Source organism: Phocoena sinus, chromosome 10, assembly GCF_008692025.1.
Source record: "Phocoena sinus isolate mPhoSin1 chromosome 10, mPhoSin1.pri, whole genome shotgun sequence".
Taxonomy (NCBI): domain Eukaryota; kingdom Metazoa; phylum Chordata; class Mammalia; order Artiodactyla; family Phocoenidae; genus Phocoena; species Phocoena sinus.
Genome location: NC_045772.1, coordinates 84882252 through 84896913, shown reverse-complemented (window position 1 = coordinate 84896913; position 14662 = coordinate 84882252). Strand labels below are relative to the sequence as shown.

Below are 14662 nucleotides of genomic sequence, written 5' to 3'. Positions count from 1 at the left end.
TACAGAACTGGCAAAGGGAAAAAAAGATCTTCACTATAAGCTATTTTACTGGAAAAGACCAAGTGTTTGATATTTTTGGCCTACAAAGCTGATTAGCACAGAAGAATCAAACAACAGATTTAATTTTATCAAATTAACCCATGTTAAATGTACAGAGGTCAAAGTGATTTTTTTCCCTATTTATTAACGTCTTCAATGTTACCCCTTGTACTTTAAAACAAAATGCAAGGTTCAACCTTATGATTGAAAGATTAGACGAGACTTGAACCAGTAAAAATAGATTTTTTTAAGGAAAAGTTATTTTGAGTGTAGTGCTAGCTGTACTAGACAAATTCCGTCGGGCCTCCTCTTCAGTCTTGTCAAAGCTTAGCACAGTCCAGAAGGCAGTAGTGTATATGCCAAAAAATCAAAGCAGCAGCAGTTAAAAAAATAAGTGCACTAAGAAATATTAAATGGAAAGCCAATGCCTATAAATAAAAAGGCAAGTGAGCACTAATCAATCATAAGTAACTCTGAACAGAAAATAGGAGTTGGAAGGGTGAGAGAGATTTCACATACAACATATGAGACTAGATACAAATGATTTAATTAAACAGCGTTCCTTCTACACAAGACTCAAAATCTCTAAATGTTAAGAAAAACTGGAGTATAGAAATGCAACGTCTTGCTTTGCAATCTATAGCGGATGAGTAGCAAGGCATATGCCAACAGCAGAAATAGAAGCAGTTGATGAATCCTGGGTGAGTGGAAGTGTTTCATTATCTGTATCTGTTTCTTGCTATTCATCTCAGCTTTATGGCTCTTACTAAAGGACCAAACCCTTCCCACTCTGAACAATAGCAGCCTCTACGAGCTTGGAGTTTTGGGTGAAAATCATTCGGCAGAATACAAAACTAATTTGCATGAGTATGGAATAAATGCAATCAAGAGTTAAAAAATAATTCCATCAATAAAATAAATCTTGGGAGGGACCAGAGGGAAGGTAGAGGAAGGAGAGAGAGAGGAGGTTGATAATTACAGGTGTGAGGAGAGGAAAAAGGTGAACAAGGCTGCCTGCTGGTCAGCCCACCCTTCCCAAAAGAGGACTTTAACCCTAGACATTGTCTAGTTGACCTTTAAGGCAAGTCTTGCCTTAGGAAATTATTTATGTTGCTCAGCAGAATTGGACCATATGCCCTTTTTAGAAGGGAACTTGAATCTTTTCGAGTAAGAGGTCCAACTCAAACATTCAGATTTCAAGAAATAGATTTAGATTGATAAAAATATGCTCCACAGTCTTCTGGATAGCCGTGATTTTATGGCTTGAATTAATTGTAGATGTCAGAAAAAATAGAATTATTTTTCCTTATATACAACTAGGTTTTAAAATAAAGGGGATTTAAAATTTGGGAATTAAAATCTGAGCGCTTTCCCTAGCTTTATCTATCTATCTATCTATCTACTTATCTATCTCATACATATTATATACATAATATATATATAATATATCAATACCACTGTTCATTCTCAATTCTGTGAAATCTGAGAATGTGACAAAGTACCAGAGACCATAATGAGTTTGTCTCTCATCACAAACATTGGAAGACAAAAATCTAAATCCATATATCAAACCCAAAAACCAGTTTTCCAACCTAATAAATGACAGACAGGATTCTGAAGGGAGTTATTTTTAAAAGCAAAGATTTTTTTCGACGGTTGGTAGCTCTGGTAATGGGTAGCAAAAATGGCTCATGGGAAGGGCACATGTACTGCTAATAGATTGACTGAAAAGAAAAACATTATTATTGGTGTTTTTTTCCCCTACCAGATCCTGTGATATCACTACTGCAATCTGTTATTTATGTAGAAAGGCAGTAAACAGTGGAAAGGAGAGTATCTGTACGGGAACATCTTCTCTGAGAAGTTGCTTGAAAAATAAGCATGTGATGAACATGTGAGAAGCACTTATGCAGTTGGCAGCATTTAAATTCTCAGAACAGTAGAGGATAAAAATGGGTTAGATAAAGAAAACCAAGGATTAGATCCAGATAAACAATGGGATGTTTGTAACATATTTACTTAACAAAAACTTGAGAATATAAGCATACACCTTCAATGAAACCAGCCTGAAATGAAACTTAAAAAAAATTAGATTCAGACTGAAAAATTTAAGACTCTAAAATTTTATTTAAGCTCATATTATAATCTACAACTTACAGGAGGGTATGGCTGTATTTTGTTTTTATGCTTTAAAACAATTAAACATAGCCTCTCTCTGAAAATCAGTTTATATTAGGGTTTCTCCTCAGCTCCATAGACATTTTGTGCCAGATAATGCTTTGTTGCGGAAGGCTGCCCTGTCCATTGTAGAATGTTTAGAAGCATCCTGACCTTTATCCAGTAGATGCTAATAGTATCACCCCAGTTGTGACAACCAATTGTGTCTCCAGATATTGCCAGATGTCCCCCGAGTAGCAAAATCTCCTTTAGTTGAGAATCACTGGTCTATATATCTTACTAGAAAATCAAGCAAATTTAAGTTATAAAATGGCCTCCTGGATGGCATATGTACTTAATTATTTGAAAAGATCACTAATTTAGGTTTAAAATGAATTTTTAAGAACTGTGTGAATGATTAAACTAATTAAAATATGGTTGAGAAAATTTTCTTCAGTAAAGAGAAAAACCTCAGATGCAATTTCCAGCACAAAATGCGGTCGGTCACTCAGAACTTGTCATGTTTTTGGGTTGTCCCCTTTCCTTATTGATTTATATGGGCTAAATTCTCTGAATTCCAGGCACAGCAAAGTGCCTTCCAAATGAGAAAGTCTCTTAGTACTTAGTATTTTTCCCCCTTGGGGAAGCTAGATTTTCACCTTCCTCTCTCACTGGGGCAGGGGGCTGTCATCAGAAAACCACCCTGTTCCTTTTCCTCATTGCTTCACAAACTTGCCCTTTATGGAGACTTTCAAGACTTTCCTTCTGGGACTTCCCTGGTGGCTCAGTGGATAAGAATCCGCCTACCGATGCAGGGGACACGGGATCAATCCCTGGTCCGGGAAGATCCCACATGCCGTGGAACAACTAAGCCCATGCTCCATAACTACTGAAGCCCGTGTACCTTAGAGCCCGTGCACCACGACTACTGAGCCTGCACTCTAGAGCCCGCAGACCACAACTACTGAGCCCACATGCCACAACTACTGAAACCTGCACGCCTAGAGTCCGTGCTTCACAACAAGAGAAGCCACTGCAATGAGAAGCCCGTGCACCGCAACGAAGAGTAGCCCCCGCTCGCCACAACTAGAGGAAGCCCACGCACAGCAATGAAGACCAAATGCAGCCAAAAAAGAAATTAAAATAATAAAAAAAAGACCTTCCTTCTGGTCACTCTTGGTAATAAAGGTTGCTCTAATCACTGTATTCTCAGTTTAGTAATGAATATGCTTGTATCACCGTAATACTCAAAATGTGCCATTTCACCGAAAGGTTTCTCTCTATCCCAGCTTATGTCTGAGAGCTGGCTGCCTGTAGTTAGAAAAACATGGCCAGCTTCTTTTCTATTTCCCTGCATAGAGATTTTATGCCTCCTCTATAGGCTGATTTTTTGGACCTTCTTGGAATTGTAGCAGGAAAATTAGGTACCAAAGGGAGCAAAAAAGGGTTCACTTGACTGATGCTATTGTTGGGTAGTGTTAGTCTTCTCTGGGTTTCTTTCTCTTAGGGTGCTTTCTGTGAGTTCTTTGGGGACCCCATGCTCCAGCACTTGACTCTGGCTGGTTCCTTGCTCACTCCCTCCTTAACCCCTTGGTATGTGGTGAGGCCTTGCCCTTCCAGCAGGCTCTCTTGGCTGAATCTAAGACAACTCCAGTCTGGTTCCCTATTGCATGGCCCACGTCTAGAAAGGAGGAGACACTCACATATTCTTTACCCAGACAAACCTTGGATGCCTAGGGCACCCGCAGTGCTGCCAAGTCTCTTTACTTGCACAGCAGAGAAGCCAGCAAGCCATAGTCACTTGCCCTTTAGAATTTACGGGAATGAGGCAACACCAGCCCAGCCCAGGGTATCTCCCACCCTGCAGGAGATGCACCTCAAGCCTTGTAAGGTGCGAGGGGAGGAGCAAGCTTATGTACCTTCCTCCAAGGAGGCAGGTGGGGCACTCACAAGCTAGCTTTCTCCGAAGAAGTCGTCCTCCATGTTCTTACCCTCTTAGACCTGTCAAAGATACTTTTCCGAAGTTAAAAGCATAATTCTTGTACAAATATGCAATGAGCACAAGTCAAAGATTTATGTTTCTCATAAATGAGCAATGAAGAGGAAGGATGGGTCGATTGGAGTTAGGGATGCTGAAGTACATAAGTATAACATAGTTGGTGAAAGGAAGAATCAGATACAAAAGTTAGATACAAAACTGGCTAATGTCCTGCAGAGCAGTGAAATGGTACCCTTGGGGGTTATTTTTTCTACAGGTAGAAATCATTTGCATCTCTCCTGGACAAAAAGTAATTTGTGACTTACCAGTCTTCTACCAGTTAATATCTAATTTCACAGGTTCTGGGCCCCAAGCTATAGTGAAGAAAATGTTACCTTTCTGTAGAGCAGAGGTAGGCAAAGTACAGCCTGTAGGCCCAAGGAAGCCAGGCCAATTCTTACTCACAAAGTTTTATTGCAGCACAGCTAAGGCCATTCTTTTGCATATTGCATGTGGCTGCTTTCACACGGCAATGGATGACGCAGAGACCATATATGGCTCACAAGGCCCCTAATATTTATGTGTGGCCCTTTACAGAAGAAGTTTGCTGACTTCTATTGTAGAGCATCAGGTAACCTGTAGGTGGACTTGATCGGCCATGCTTCCATATAACTTTGAAAGGGCACAGAGTAATCCTCTTGCTGTAATTCCAAATTTTGCATAATTTTTTCTTAATATAACCTTGATATGGGTGAGGGACTAAAAGCTGCAAAACAAGTTTTTGACCATCTCTTTTTTCACTTGTAAAACATTAATTAATTGATTAATTATTCTAATTTTATTGAGAGGTAACGGACATACGGCACTGTACCAGTTTAAGGTGTGCAGCGTGATGATTTGACTTACATACATCATGAAATGGTTATCACAATAAGTTTAGTGAACATCCATCATGCATATACAGATAAAAAAACAAAGAAAAGAGAAAAAATATTTTGTGATGAGAACTCTTAAGATTTACTCTCTTAACAAATTTCACATATAACATACAGCAGTGTTAATTATATGTATCATGTTGTACAGTGTATCCCTAGTAATTTTATCTTATAACTGGAAGCTTCTACGTGTGGACCACCTTCATCCAGTTCCCCTTCTCCCTACCCCCCACCTCTGGTAACCACAAATCTGACCTCCTTTTTTATGAGTTTGTTTGTTTCTTCGTTTTTGAAATACGTTTGTCCTATGACACTATGTTAGTTCCTGTTACACAACATAGTAATTGGGTATTTCTATACATTTCAAAATGATCACCATTATAAGTATAGTTACAATGTCACCATACAAAGATATTACATAATTATTGACCATATTCCCCACACTGTACATTTCATACCTGTGACTCATTTATTTTGCAACTGGAAGTTTATACCTCTTAATCTCCTTCACCTGTTTTCCTCCTCTCTCCCCTGCCCCCTGGGAACCACCTGTTTGTTCTCTGTATCTATAACCCTGTTTCTGTTTTGTTGTATTTTTCACTTGTTTTGTTTTTTAGATTCCATATATAAGTGAAATCAAACAGAATTTGTCTTTCTCTGTTTGACTTATTTCACTTAGCATAATACCCTCCAGGTCCATCCATGTTGTCGCAAATGGCAAGATTTCATTCTTTCCTTTTGGCTGAGTAATAATTGTATATATGTATGTATGTACATATGCGTGTATATATATATATGTGTGTGTGTGTGGGGGGGTATATCTTGCATCTTCTTTACCCTTTCATCTATTGATGGGCATTTAGATTGCTTCCATATCCTGGCTATTGTAAATATCGCTGAACTGAACATAGGAGTGTGTATATCTTTTCCTAAGTAGGGTTTTTGTCTTCTTCTGATTGAAAACCCAGGAGTGGAATTGCTGGATCATATGGTAGTCCTATTTTTAATTTTTGAGGCATCTCTCATACTGTTATTTATAGTGGCTGCACCAATTTACATTCCCACTGACAGTGCATGAGGGTTCATTTTTCTCCACATCCTCACCAACACTTGTTATTTGTTGCCTTTTTTTTTTTTAATTTTGTTTTTTTTTCTTTTTGCTGTACGCGGGCCTCTCACTGTTGTGGCCTCTCCCGTTGCGGAGCACAGGCTCCGGACGCGCAGGCTCAGTGGCCATGGCTCGTGGGCACAGCTGCTCCGCGGCATGTCGGATCTCCGCGGCATGTGGGATCTTCCCGGACTGGGGCACGAACCCGTGTCCCCTGCATCGGCAGGCGGACTCTCAACCACTGCGCCACCAGAGAAGCCCTATTTGTTGCCTTCTTGATAGTAGCTTTTCTGATAGGTGTGAGGTGATATCTCGCTGTGGTTTTGATTCGCGTTTCCCTGATGATTAGTGATGCTGAGTATCTTTTCATGTGCCTATTGTCTATCTGTATGCCTTCTTTGGAAAAATGTCTATTCAGATTCTCTGCTTATTTTTGAATTGGGTTGGTTGATTTTTTTTTATATTGAGTTGTGTGTATTCTTTGTGTAATTTGGATATTACCCCCTTATCAGATATATTGTTTGCAGATACTTTCTCCCATTCAGTATGTGGCCTTTGTGATCTGTTGATGGTTCCCTTTGCTGTGCAAAAACTTTTAGTTTGACGTGGTTGCATTTGTTTATTTTTGCTTTTGTTTCCCTTGCCTGAGGAGACATATCCAAAAAAGTATTGCTAAGACCCTTGTCAAAGATTGTAATGCCTGTGTTTTCTTCTAGAAGTTTTATGGTTTCAGGTCTTACATTTAAGTCTTGAATCCACTTTGAGTTTACTTTTGTGCACGGTGTGAGAGAGTAGTCCAGTTTGGTTCTTTTGCATGTAGCTGTCCAGTTTTCCCAGCACCATTTATTGAAGAGGCTGTTTTTTCCTCATTGTATAGTCTTGCCTCCTTTGTCATAGATTAACTTCCCATATAAGTGTGGATTCATTTCTGGGCTCTCTATTCTGTTCCATTGATCTGTGTGTCTGTTTTTGTGTCAGTATCATAGTGATTTGATTACTCTAGCTTTGTCGTATGGTTTGAAATCAGGGCACATAATACCTCCAGCTTTGTTCTTCTTTCTCCAGATTGTCTTGGCTATTAGGGGTCTTTGTGTTTCCATACAAAATTTAAAGTTATTTGCTCTAGTTCTGTGAAAAATGCCATTGGTGTTTTGATAGGGATTGCATTGAATCTGTAGATTGCCTTTGGTAGTATGGTCATTTTAACAATATTAATTCTTCCAATTCATAAGCATAGTATATCTTTCCATCTGTTTATGTTGTCTTCAGTTTCTTTCATCAGTGTCTATAGTTTTCTGAATACAGGCCTTCTACCCCCTTATTTAGATTTATTTTATTTTGATGTGATTCTAAAGGGGATTATTTTCTTAAGTTCTCCTTCTGATCATTCATTGTTAGTGTATAGACACGCAACAGATTTCTGTGTATTAATTTTGTATCCTGCAACTTTACTGAATTCACTGATGATTTCTAGTAGTTTTTTTGTGGTGTCTTTAGGATTTTGTATGTATAGTACCATGTCATCTGCCAACAGTGACCTGTGAACAGAAGTTTTACTTCCTCATTTCCAATTTATATTCCTTTTCTTGTCTGATTGCTGTGGCTAGGATTTGCAGTACTGTGTTGAATAGAATTGGTGAGAGTGGCATGCTTGTCTTGTTCCCAGTCTTAGAGGAAGTGCTTTCAGCTTTTCATTGTTGAGTTACCCATCTTTTTTCAGTGCTGGTCTTGTCTCTCATTTTGGGATTTGGGAATAGTTGGGGTGAAGATTGGAGGTGGCAGTAATAACATCTGATTCAAAATAATTGTTGAAAATAGTTCAGCTTTATTTTTTGGTCATTTTTGTTTTAACTTTCACTGGGAAAACTGTTGCAATTTGGTTAGTTAATTAAATTTATTATTACTGGACTTCCTTGGTGGCACAGTGGTTAAGAATCTGCCTGCCAATACAGGGGACATGGGTTCAAGCCCCGGTCTGGGAAGATCCCACATGCCGTGGAGCAACTAAGCCTGTGCGCCACAACTACTGAGCCTGCACTCTAGAGCCCACGAGCCACAACTGTTGAAGCCCGTGCACCCAGAGACCGTGCTCTGCAACAAGATAAGTCACTGCAATGAAAACTCGTGCACTGCAACTAAGAGTAGCCCCCACTCACCACAACTAGAGAAATCCTGCGTGCAGCAAAAAAGACCCAATGCAGCCAAAAATAAATAAATAAAATAAATAAATTAAAAAAATTTAATATTACTGAATATAGTTTTCTGTGGCTCACTTTTAGATAGTTTTTTCAGATGGCTATGATGTTTATTGGTGAGTAGCTGAATACCATTTTTTTTTCAGTGACTGTTTTTCTAGAGATATGATATATTTGTTCTTAAGTCACAGTGTCATTTCTAATGATTCATTTAAATTGTGTTTCTCTTCCTAGGAAGTAGTGTGGCAATGGGCAAATTAGGTGATGGAAGATCTTTACTTAGCTACAATTGTGCTTCCTTCATCAGCTCATTTAACTTATTTGCTGTTTTTTCATAGGTGTTCAATAAGGATAATGACACTTACCTCACAAGGCAGTTGAGAGAATGCTAGATGAGACAGTGTGTCTTAAACTATGAGGTTCTGAACTAGTGTTAGTTGTGTTATAATCGGTGGTAGCAAAAATTCAAGAATTGTTCCAACTCTATTTTACCAAATTAGATTTATTCATACTTCTCAGTCTCTGTAGAGCTCAGTTATCATTTTTTATCTTCTCAAATTTCCTAGGATTAGGTTGTGAAATGGAACCTATGCTTATGTCTACCTTACCATATGTCCTTTTTGGGGTTCTGTAGTAGATTGTCAGCTCCTTAAGGACAAAATTTTACCTTCTATAAATACGTTGAATTTGTGTATAGAATTGATTTATGGGATAAGAATTTGTATTTAAAGTATAAAGAGGAAGACAACATAGATTAGGTAAAGATGTCTAATTGCAAAGCAAAAGACACTTGGACTTATAAAAACTACTCCCGCATACAAAACAAAACAGAAAAGAACAGCAACAACAGTTAGAGTGGCAGACAGTTACAGTGGCAGAAAATATACTATTAAAGTAGTTACCAGAACTATGGGACTGGGGGTAGAGGTGATGGGGTAGAGTGTGGACAGAAAGGAAATAGGCATGTCATGGAATAATATACAAGGCTCTTGGTGATCGCCTTAATATTCATGCCAAGATTTCTATTTCTTGGTACCCTTTCATCTAGTACAATTATGAATAAATTAAGCGTGCCACAGGGGGAATAAGCTGTAGAAGTTTACATCATAGGACCTAGTACATACCATAGTTCCAGTGGTAGGTTTAGAGAGCTGGGAGTTTTTTGTTTTTTTAAATTTTTATTGGAGTATAGTTGCTTTACAATGTGGTGTTAGTTTCTACTGTACAGCAAAGTGAATCAGCTATACATATACATATATCCCCTCTTTTTGGGATTTCCTTCCCATTTAGGTCACCGCGGAGCACTGAGTAGAGTTCCCTGTGCTATACAGTAGGTTCTCATTATTTGTCTATTTTATACATAGTATCAATAGTGTATATATGTCAATACCAATCTCTCAATTCATCCCCCCCCCACCCCTTTCTGCTTGGTATCCATGCATTTGTTCTCTACGTCTCTGTCTCTATTTCTGCTTGGTAAATAAGATCGTCTATACCAGTTTTTTCAGATTCCACATATATGTGTTAATACATGATATTTGTTTTTCTCTTTCTGACTTACTGCACTCTGTATGACAGTCTCTAGGGCCATCCATGTAGAGAGCTGGCAGTTTTAAGGACTTTTTGAATAGCTTGTTGTGAGGTACTATAAGCTCTACCTTGGCAATAATGAGACAAATGGCAATTAAAGCCACTTGGGATATACTTTTAAAACTTACTGATATTTTGTTAAAAAAATATAAAATTCGTTTAGAATGTGTATAGGTTTATCATTGCTGCTGTAACAAATTACTGCAAACAGTGGCTTAAAATGACACAAATTTATTCTGTTAATAGTTTTGGAGGTCAGAAGTCCAAAATGGGTCTTACAAAATCTAAATCAAGGACTGTGTTTTTTCTGGAGGTTCTAGGGGAGAATTTGTTCCTTGTCTTTTTCAGCTTCTAGAGACTGCCTGCATTCCTTACCTCCTTGCCTCGTCACTGCAATGTCTGCTTCTGTCATCACATCTTTTCTGACTCCAGTCCACATGCCTCCGTCTTATAAGGATCCTCATGATTACATTGGGCCCACCCAGATAGTCCAGAATAACCTCATCTCAAGATATTTACCTTAATCACATCTGCAAAATCCCTCTTTCCACATAAGGTAACATATTCACAAATTTCCAGGATTAGGACACGGACATCTTTGGGGGTGGGAGGATGAAGAGGCATTATTCTATCACAAATGTTTAGAATGTAAAAATATTCTGTAACTCTACCATCCCAAGGAAAAATATTGTTAGAATTTGGTTATAGCTTTTCAGTATTTAAAAATGTATGTGTTTATATAGTACCTATATTTTAAATGAGATTATATTTTAATATAGTTTTAAATTTTGCTTAGCAACATGTCATAAAATTTCCCTCATGTTGAATATTTTTTATATTGTCTTTTAAAGGCTACTTTATAGTATTCCATTGTATACATTGATGGTAATCTAACTAACCTGCCATTGATAGATATTTACTATGTTCCTAGGCATTTGTTATCCAATACACCTCTAATGATCTTGATTACTACATTTTAGTGACTATAAGAGGCCACAACAACCTGGAGAAGCTGTCCTAATACAAATATAAAGTATGGGACCAATATATACTTGCTGAATGAATGGATAAATGAGCATAGGTCGGGTGTTCTTGACAACTCAAGAGAACCAAAGAACTTATTTTCAGTCACGTGGGCCATGGGCTAGTTTTTGTCACTAGGCTCCATCTCCCACCTTCTCTGAAAACCAGTGTAGGCAGGTGGCTCTCAGAGTCAGGAGCTAAAGTCTGCTCTCCTGCCCCATTACACTGTGCTCTGCACTCACTTCCAGCTCTCCTACTTCTACCATTGGCCTTGGGAACCAAAGATCCCTTAGTTATGCTGATGCGTGACACAACTTCACAACTCCCTGCTATATGGTAACTTTCTTCCAATTCCCTGGAAATTCCATTGCAAACATATTAAAATAAATATAGTAAAAACCTGCACAACTCTTTCCAAATTCTAGCAATCCCTGGTTTAGGAATACAGCTGATTGGGTTCATGAAAAGTTATAGAAGGCAAAACTCTTAACCATTATTCTATGGAATAATTTTATCATATCATGCCTATACTTTTGTAGCTAAAACAGGACAGAAATAAAATTCTTTAGATTTTATTACAGACTTTCAAAATTTTGAGATATACCCAATAGTGGAAGTCCCTGATGTTACTCTTTGCTATGGTTAGCAAGAACAAAAATGAAATAATCCTCCAGTTAGACCACAGATACCAAACATCGGGGAATTTCCAAAAAACAACTTTCAATCAATATTTTATTTTGTGGTTGTAGTTGTTTTCTCTACCAAACTTTTCCTATGAACTTCCAATTAGTATCCAAATTATTTGGTTTGAGTTTCATGTCTATTTCCTTGTCCCTTCTGCTTTTCAATAGGAAGCTCATAGTTATCATCGTGACTAATTAGGAGGAGGAGAAGCAAAGGGTCTAGGTACATGGGATAAACTACCTTTGAATGACCAAGAGTTAGTTTAAAACATTATTTTGTTGGATGGGTGGAGAATAATCTGTTAAATTCAAAGGATCATGGTACTTTTTTTTTTTTTTAACCACAAAATCTGCATTGCAATGTATAAATACTGAGTTTCATATGGTCTACCTTTAAATGGTATTCGAAACAGCATGGCCTTGTTCCTTCAACTGAATCAACACAGCTGTCTTCTTGTTACTTTCCTTGCATTTTTAGGAAGAGATGCTTTTCTGAGTCAGAAGTTTCAGCCCTTGAAGGTTGTTTGACCAGACTGGAGGTATTTAATGTGAAATTTCATCATTCTATCTAATTGAACTTCCCAGACATTTGCAGAAGTTCATAACTAGTTTCTTAGTACTGCCTAATGAATTGGGTTCTGTCTAATTAGGCCAGGTGTATTGCAGGACCTTTCACTTTGCACTCAGCAAGTTGTGACCAATTTATACAAAGCACACTAAGTATATAGCCCTGTGCTACACGTTTCAAGGATGAGAAGAAGGAGAACATGGTTGGCGAATGAATGATGGAACCTCATAACAAGAATGGTTTCCCATATTCAATATGTATTCTTCAACCTCATAGGAAGGATTGAGAGGCAACCTATCAAGGGAACAGCATGGGTTTATTTGTCAGAAAGATACAGGTTTATATTCTGACTTTGTCAATTATAAAAAGAATAGATGAAACTACATTATAGTGTGGCTGTGAGAATTATATAAAATATTAAAAACAAACTCTCAAGGCAAGACTAGGGAGTCAGTAAAAAGATCAGTGGTTGCTGGGGATTGGTGGGGAGGGATGAATACGTGGAGCACACAGGATGTTTAGGACAGTGAAAATACTCTGTGTGATATCATAATGATATGTGTCATTAGACAGTTGTCCAAACCCATAGAATGTTCAACACCCAGAGTGAACAGTAATGTAAACTATGGACTTTGGGTGATTATGATGTGTCAATGTAGGCTCATCAATTGTGAAAAAATGTACCAGTCTGGTGGGAGATGTTGATAATGGGGGAAGCTATTGCATGTATGGGGGCAGGGGACTTATGGGAAATCTCTGTACCTTCCCCTCAATTTTGCTATGCATCTAAAACTTCTCTAACAAATAAAGTCTTAATAAAAAACTCTCCCGGTTTACTGCCTGGCAATTAAGAGATTCTTAAAGATGAAAGTTAAAATTTTTTGACTACAGAAGACGTCAGGCTGTTTCCAGATGTCACTGGGTAGCATGTACCACATGTAGACAGAAAAAGCTTGAATAAGGCAGCTTTCCCCAGAATTGTTCTGCTTATCTAGTTATGATTATGAGCACCATATTCTTGTCATTATTTATATTACAATAATCTCTGTGCTGGGATTGGGAAAGCTGAGTAAATGGGGGAATTTTGAAGATAATAAAAATGATTTGTTAACAGTGACCAAAATTGAACTCTATAGGGTTTATTAGAATGGTTTTTAGCAAATTACCTGTGATACTGAGTTTTTTAATATCAATCTCTAATTCCTCTTCACTAAATAAATGTTGAAAACCCTTAGTATTTCCAAGAGGCAGGTCTCCATTCAGGTCTAAGCTGAATTCCTCTCACCTTGTACTGCCCAGGTTCTACCAAATTTCTTCTGAATACTCTATTTTGTTCTCATGCTAGCTGGTTTACCCTGAAATGTCATTTACTTGTTTTGGGGTCTCTTGAGTTGAATGTTGTCCCCTTTCTCCCACTCCCAAACAATATGTCTACCAGAAACCTTGCCATATTACCTTATTTGGTAATATAAGGGCTTTTGCAGATGTAATTGATCTTGAGAGGAGATTACCCTGGATTAGGGTGGGCCTTTATAAGAGACAGACAAGAAGACATAGAAGGCCTCAGGGAAGAAAGCCATGTGAAAATGGAGGCAGAGATTGAAGTGATCCATCTACAAGTCAAGGAACATCAAGGATTGGCAGCAACCACCAGAGACCAGGAGAGAGGCATGGAATGGATTCTCCCTGAGAGCCTCCAGAAGGACCAAACTTGCCAACATCTTGATTTTGGACTTCTGGCCTCCAAAATTTAGAGAGAATAAATTTCTATTGTTTTTAAGCCACGTAGTTTGTGGAAATTTCCTACAGTAGCCTTAGAAAATTAATATGGGGTCCCCAATACCATTTAGAATTTTAGGAAATACTGCTGGAAATTCACTTTAAGAACCAAGTCTTGTTCTCAGAATTTTGAATGAGATTTTTCTCCCTCTCAGCTAGTTTCCTGGTGCTATCTGCATATGGCCCTGATTAGTTGCTCTGCTCCTTACTGGAACATGGAGTTTGCCTGCACGCCCTCCATTGCCTGCAGCCCTACTTGTATGTTCCTTCAAGCTTCATTTGCAGCGGCTGACCACATTTCATTTTTGGGGAGTAGGGGAGAGAGAACAAAAGCTTTCTGTTTGGAGATTAGACAGAAAAGAATCATCACTTGGGAGAAATACAGACTCCTGGAGAATGTCCACATAACATAGTTAAATACTATCCACCTTGACCGCTGTAGTGAAGGATCTCCCACCTTCTTTTGAGTTACACTTGCTCCTGTATTTGTCCAGTTCTGGATAAATGTGGCTAGTCTGCATAGGCAACTACTTGAGTAGTCAAGGGCTGTATAATCCTGAGCAGTTTGGGTGTGACTTCCCTAGAGCCAGAGGATCAGCAGTGACTT

The 14662-nt window shown here is 38.3% G+C and overlaps 1 pseudogene; it reads right to left on the bottom strand.

The window, feature by feature from the left end:
* The window catches only part of LOC116761220, a 72813-nt pseudogene extending 62372 nt beyond the window's left edge, over positions 1-10441 (bottom strand).
* Between the last annotated feature and the right edge of the window lie 4221 nt (positions 10442-14662).